Here is a 7,792-nt window from a genome sequence, read left to right as displayed (position 1 = left end):
CGTGTTTTGGTTTTACTTAGAGTCAAAATTTACAAATTTTAGCCAAGTATATAGGTAAAATATGTTCATTTATAATACCAAATGCGTATAGTATAAAAATAAAATTTATGAAGATTTTAATATTGTTGGTTTTATGTATCGTAAATGTAGACCTTTTTCACGGTATATTTAGTCAAACTTTACAAGAATTGACTTTGACAACCTATAATCTAGGGTACATGAAAACATAGTGAGTATCGTAAGATGGATAAACAACCATCATGTGATATGTGGGAAGGCATCACTAATACAAACTTATCATGCATAGGGAGTAGGCTAAGAAGGTAGGTTTTAACTTGAGCGCAAGCATAACTTAAGATACTCATTCCCTTTTTGGGTTAAGACCCCCACTCCCCCTGGCCTTTGCATGAAAGAGATGCATTCGATTTTTTTTTAAATTTTATTTAACAAATACCTAGCATATCTCAAAATCTCAAAGCCTGAATAACATGTCATCGACGCAGTATGCCCTTAAAACACAAACTATGCCCCATCAACTTGGTATTGGGAGGCATCACTGAGTCATCCTATGGCAAAACCGGATCACATGTCCGGTCCAGTAGACTCTCAACAAGCACCTCATGCACTCTTTCCACAAGCCGTCATATTTAGGATTCAGACGGGCCTATAATGTTGGATCATTGTCGCCTCAGGTCCCTTCCGTAGGAGGGTTATTACTCAAAAAATCAAACAAGTAAGAAATGGCCTTGCTTCTAAAATCCGCGATGGTATCCTAATATCATCCTTAATGACTTCCCCAAAATTCTGCTAAAATTCTACCGAGAACACATCAATTCATGGGGCTTTGGTCGGTTCCATTTGGAATGTTGCCCCACTCGCTCCTTCCGTAGTCAATTCAGTGGTCAAGTTTACATTCTCCTCGTGCAAGACTCTTGCTATGAAAAAAATATAGAAAAAGGTAGTTATTCGTCTATGTCAACGTAAATGAACAAAGTCACTTAAGTCTTCATACTACTGCTGCTCCTTCCATAGTCAATTCAGTGGTCAGATTTACATTCTCCTAGTGCAAGACTCTTTCTATGAAAAAAATAGAAAAATATAGTTACTCGTCTATCTCAACGTAAATGAACGAAGTCACTTAAGTCTTCCTACTACTACTACTGCTCCTTCTTACTTATTTCCGTTTTTTCAGGATCTAAAGAAGAAGAGGTTTTCTTAGCGGGCGTGAATCCAGTAGCTTCTACTTATATTCTGTTGTCTCACTTATGAGGAGCTAGTACTTCCTGCATAAGTATTGCATTGTGAAGTATTTTCTATTCAGGTGTGGTGTGTGGAGATATCTCATGTATCAAGTTCAGGTTTGGTGTGTAGAGATATCTCATGTATTGCCTTTATGAATAATACTTATGTATTGCCTCTTCTTCTTGTTGTAAGTAGACGAATATGATAACGTCGATTTTTGTCCAGGAAAACCCAACTAGGAGTATCATCATGAGGACCCAAAATGTCTTTATAGTAACTTGTGACAAAGTTTTCAGTTGATCCTCTCTCTGGTGTATGATTTCACATGTAAAACAAAGGTTGAGACATGAATTTCATAAACATCAATGTGGTTTATATGAATAGGAGAAGGGTACACATATATCTTTGCAACCACGGATTTTAAACCACATAATCTGGTATAACTAAGATAGTATGCTGCTAAATATATTGGTCCCTTACGTAGTCGTAATTTTCTTCAAAAATAACTTCCAATTGGATAAATTCCCGTGTCTGTCCTTTAAGGCAGAAATAAACTGGAAGCTTTCTCTGTTTTCATTGTGAACTAAACGGATTAACAAATATCCCTATTCTCGTGAGGCTTTCGTCCACTGTTTCTTCGAACCCAATCTGTTGGTCTGAAGAAGTTTGAACTTACGAAACGGCAGAAAGTACAGACACATTTTGCAGTTTCCTATTTGAAACTGAGCTTTTGGCAACCTAGGAGAGACCTAAAAAGGTAAACAGAGAATCAAATCTGGATCCCCCGTCATCATCAACATCAACTTGTGTTGGGGAGTGCACCTACATAGGAGGCTAGAGAGAACTGTGGTCGGGTCCAGTCTTGTCGGGCAAGTAAGCAAACGGCTAAAATATGTCCGGTTCGACAGTTTGACATGATTTGCTGCGGCCGACCTTTTACTGCATCGACACACAAGCCATTGGCTTCGCACGCAAGCACATGCCACTGTTACTGTACCCTCCATGACTCGGTTCTCCATGTTGTGGTACATGAAGGAAGGGGGAACGGTACTACGGAAGCGTAGAAGCAAAGTAGAGTGAGATCATTGCTCTGCGGGATAATATTGTTTTCAAATTCTTCAGAAGAAAAGCTACCCTTGTGCTTTGTGTGAGGATTGAGCTCTTAATCTTGATAATAAGATACGGTCAGGCGTGGTCTATAGTTATGTGATTATGAATAGATCAGATAAGATGCGGTGTTTGACTCGATCTAGCATTTCGTCTGACCTGAGGTGGGTAGAGAGCTAGCAGAGGTTTTTATCGGAGTCGAAAACATTGACCACTGTTTTATACTACGAGTGCTGCACGAGAAGAGCTGAGGAGACTGTGCGGCGCTAGTCAGCACGCATACACACTGCACCGGCGACTCGTCTACATGCCCTGCGACTCGACGACCAAGGCGATCGAATAAGGACGCATCTCGCATGCACCTCACCTCACAACCACTCACGAACCGTGGCTCATCGTGAGTGCATTGTGGTTCACAAAATAATGCTCCAGGTGATGATACTAACTAATTTTCGGCTCATCGTGAGTGCATTGGTTCGATTAGCCAGTGCTTGATTAGGCTTCACTCTCTTCTTCGCCATCCCAAGCTGCAAAAGTTCCGGCAGCACCGATCGATGGTGCTCGCGCTACAGTATGTCATCAGCTAGAGATCCCAGCCCACGAGTTACTTGCGGGCTGCAAACTTGGTGGTATTTCTCAAACGGCTTATCGAGAAGTCAAAGACTTTGGTCCGGTCATCGGTCTACCGGCAAGGGAAGGCAGCACCGCCTCCAGTTAGTATAAGTAGCAAACGGAAAGTTATAAGCTGACATAACACCCTGACGCCGTCACAGCCATAGGTACACAGTACATGGCCAAAATGGCAAGCGATCGAAATGCTCGCATGTGCACGTGGAACAGTTCAGAGTACTATCAGACTAGGCTATTGCTCCGGTGTCCCCCCCCCCCCCTAAACTTTCTTCTATTTAGATGGCTAGGATCTGCTGATGCCTCTTCGTGGGTTGACTTAACATGTGTGTTTGGTTCAAGGACAAACATGTACGGGATGAGATGGGATAAAATACGTTTAATTAACGATTAATAGAAAAATATAAATATGCCCATAACACACCGGTTAATAATATGTAATTAACGGGTCCTTTTCCCTTTGTGGTGGAGGCCGGACCTAGCGGGCGGCCGCCTACCCGTGCCTAGCAAGGTCACTATCCGCACATATTTAGCGAGGCCGTTTCTTCGACTGGGTGTGGCGCATACGTAGCAAGCTCGTTGCTTGCCACGCCATGGAGTCCGCCGCCGTCGAGCTAGGGAGCCACGTTGAAAATCAAGCCCGCCGCTTACCGCGCCCTGGAGGCCGCCGATGTCGAGCTGGGGAGCCACGCGGAAAAGCAAGCTCACCGCTCGCCGTGACATGGTGGCCGCCGCTGAGCTGGGGAGCCACACATACGACGGTGGCAGGTGTCGGAGTCGCGTCGACGGCCATGGATTCTCAGGCGGCTAGTGAGATTAGTCATAAAATTCACGGATCATATGGTCCAGCCTTTCTCAGAAATATTCGGCTTTTGGGATGGGATCATCCATATTTTCTGGTCACGAACCAAACGCATGTTTACCACGTGAACGTCGTTCGCCAGGGGGGGACACCGGAGCACAGCCAACTAAATTGGTTTGCTAAGACATTTACTACTACATTATGAACACATGATGTAATGCTTAAATTCTACTCGACCAGACCATCATATGATGTGTTAGAAGAAATCTCCCAGGATAAATGCAGGTGTTTCTCAAGCGTTGCTGTTTGCGTTTGATAGACCTTATAATTTGAGGTGTTACTGAAGCGTACGTTCTTGTTTACCTTCAACGTTGGTATTGTTGTCCTACACCCGTCTTATGCGTGTCTCGGGAAGCCTAACATCAGAGAAGATTTTGAAAATGTATCAGTTTATTAGTGTTACTAAGGTGGATCGCATGAGTACTGTCGGAGCTTCTGGGGGCATCCTCACTGCCTGGGACGACAGACATCTTCGGCTTGTTCGACACTCCGTTGACGACTTCTCTATCACCACCACCTTCTCCTGGCGAACCATCGTAAATGTTTATGGCCCCTGTCACCATGATCTCAAACAAGATTTCCTCGACTCTCTTAAGCAAAACTTTGCCCTGATCTCTGGGCCTGCTGGGATCCTGGGAGATTTCAACCTTATCAGGACCCGTGCGACAAGTCCTCTGGCAATTTCAATGCGGTGGAGGCAAGTCTATTCAACGGGTTTATCAATAACCTCAGCCTCATCGAAATCCCGCTCCTCGGCCGCCAATTCACCTGGTCCAACCAACAAGACCCCCCATCTTGGCACGCCTGGACAGAGTCCTAGTCAACCAGGACTGGAGCCTTTCGCTGCCTGATTCCACCCTTACCTCCTCTGCTCGCCCCACCTCTGATCACGTCCCTCTCCACCTCACCGCTTCCTCCCGCCCCCCCCCCCCCCCCCCGCAGTAAAGTTTTCCGTTTGGAAAACTCGTGGCTCACGCACCCCTCCTTCGCTGACCTGGCAAACGCAAACTGGAACAGTGTTGGCCCCACGCACTTCCACCTCTCCCCTGTTAGCAGCTTATGCCTCAGGCACAAGCGTGTCTGTGCGGCTGCTCGAGTTGGGCTAGGGATCGCAAGCTCCCTACTATCTACCTTCTTAATTGTCGCGCTGTCATCTCCCTCTTTGACCGCCTGGAAGAGCATCATCACCTCTCTGCTCTGGAAAGGCGCCTCCGTTCCCTTGCCAAAACCATCCTCAGCCAAAAAAACTCCAACAAGGCCACGTACTGGCGGGAACGGGCCAAGATCAAAAACTGCGTCCTTGGCGACGAAAACACCCGGTATTTCCACCTCTGCGCTCCGGGCCGCCTTCAAAAGAATCAAATCAAAAACCTTGAAGATCAGGATGGTAATGTGGTCTTCCCCCATCAGGCTAAGGCTGCCATCCTCCACAGCTTCTTCAAAGACCTTCTTGGCACTCATGTCAGCTGCTGACCACCTTGACCTGTCTACCCTTGTTTCCTCCACTTCTCTCTCGCCTTCTCAGGCAACTAGCCTTGTTCGCCCTTTCTCCCTCGAAGAAATTCGAGCTGCCCTCTTCACCATGAACGACAACTCCAGCCCTGGACCGGACGGCTTCGGGCCTGCCTTTTTCAAAAAGAATTGGGACCTTGTTAAACAAAATCTACTTGATTCCCTCTCTAGCTTCCACAGCCTCTCCTCTGACCTGAGGCCTATAAACAAAGCGCACATTGTCCTTCTTCCCAAAAAAGAAGGTGCCAACAAACCAGAAAACTTCCGACCCATCTCGATCCAGAACTGCTGCCTCAAAGTTCACACTAAATGCCTTACCCTCAGGCTCCGCGATCTCATTCCTTACCTTGTCCACCCTGACCAAACTGGGTTCATCTCAGGACGCTCCATCGCTGAAAACTTCGTCTATGCAGCTGGCATTGTTCAAAGTTGCCACAAACGGACTGCCCCAGCCGCCGTCTTTAAACTTGACTTCCGGAAAGCTTTTGATTCCATCAGCTAGGAAGCTTTAGACCGCATCCTCCTTGCCAAGGTGTTCCCTGAGCTCTGGAGGGCGTGGGTCAAAATGTTTAACCAAACAAGTTAGACGGCCGTTCTCCTTAACGGAGTGCCCGGTAAATGGATCCAGTGCCGTCGCGGGCTTCGGCAAGGCGACCCCTCTCCCCCTTTTTGTTCAATATCATTGTTGACGTCCTTCAACAGATGATTCTACACGCCTCGCGAAACGGCCTCCTCCTACACCCTCTTGTCGACGACCTCCCCTGCCCTATCCTTCAATATGCCGATGATACCCTCATTATCATCCGGGCCATCCCTGAGCATGTTGCAAATCTCAAGGCTGTCCTGGATAGCTTCTCGGCGGCCACCGGTCTCGTCATCAATTTCCACAAAAGCATCTTCATTCACATCAAGACTGACCATGCCACGGCCCTCAGCATGGCCCATGCCTTCGGGTGTGCTGTCTCCTCCTTTCCCCAGACCTACCTTGGGCTCCCCCTGTCTACCTACAAACTTAGACCCTCTGATTTCGCCCCCATCATTCAGAAAAGCGACATGCGCCTCTCGGGGTGGCGTGGCCGATGCATGCCCATTGGGGGTCGCCTGGTCCTTGTGAATTATGTTCTCACTGCCATGCTTGCTCATGCCATGGCCGCTGGTCTCCTCCCCACTGGGGTTATCGAGGCTATCGACAAGCGTCGGCGTGCTTTCTTGTGGACTGGTGAAGAAACTTGCCACGGTGGGAACTGCAAAGTTGCCTGGGATGACGTCTGTGTCCCAAAGGACCGTGGGGGGCTGGGCGTTCTCTGCATCCACACCCAAAACTCTGCCCTCCTGATAAAATTCCTCTCTAAACTCCACTGTGACACCAATGCTCCCTGGGCTTCCTGGTTTCGACGCAGGTACGGCTGGAACGGCACCAGATATCTTGGTGACCCCCATCGCCTTGACACCCCCGTTTGGAAAGATATTGTGGCCGGTCTCGGTACCTTTCGTGCCATCACCAAAGTCTCTGTTGCCAGCGGGGCCTCGACCGCCTTCTGGACTGACCTTTGGATTGGGGCTGCCCCTCTTCAGGACCGCTTCCCGGACCTTTTCTCTCACTCCACCCGTCCTAACATCAATGTTCATGCTGCTCTTGCACCCGACTTCCACGACACCCTTGGACCGCGCCTCTCGCTGGCTGCGGAGACCGACCTTCGTACCCTTGCCAACGAACTGAGTTCCGTGGCCCTGCGACATGATACCTTGGACGCCCGTTGGGACCGCCTCGCTAACAAAAAAACTCTCGAACAAATGTGTCTACACCAACTCTTTCAGTCACATGAGAATAGAGGAGGCCGCCGGAAAAGTTTGGAGGAGTGCTGCCCCCCTCAAGTGCAAGATCTTCTGCTGGCTCGCGTGGAAGAAGCGTCTCCGCACCAATGAGCGGCGTTTTCGACACCAACTCAGCAGCACTGCTGCCTGCCTCTCCTGCCCCCAAGATGAAGACACAGACCACCTCCTGCTGACTTTCCCCCAAGCTCGGGAAGTCTGGGGTTTTTTCTTTACAGAATTTGATACTAGGGGCCCCTCCAACCTCACCGACCTCTAGCTGACAAGGTGCCGAAGCTACGAGGAAACCACTGTCAACACTGCCATCGCCTAGAACATCTGGAAGAGAAGGAACGCCCGGACCTTCAATGATATCGTTGAAGATATTTCTCTCGTCTCCCGTAGGTGTCTTGAGGACATCAGACTTTGGGCTCACCGCTGTAACACCCCCTCTCCCTCCCTCTAAATAATTGGTGTAATGAGTTCGACCCACCTTGAATCTCTCTAAGTCCCCTGTTTCTCTCTCCCCTCTAAAACAGTTGTAATGGTCCCTGGTTCTTTGTTTCTATAAAGTTGTTCAGGCTGACGTAAGCCCGCCGTAGCACCGGTAAAAAAAAGTACTATTGTGAG

This window comes from Lolium perenne, chromosome 2 (genome assembly GCF_019359855.2).
Source record: "Lolium perenne isolate Kyuss_39 chromosome 2, Kyuss_2.0, whole genome shotgun sequence".
NCBI lineage: Eukaryota > Viridiplantae > Streptophyta > Magnoliopsida > Poales > Poaceae > Lolium > Lolium perenne.
The sequence above is the reverse complement of the archived record's forward strand: the minus strand, read 5'-3'. Positions refer to the sequence as shown.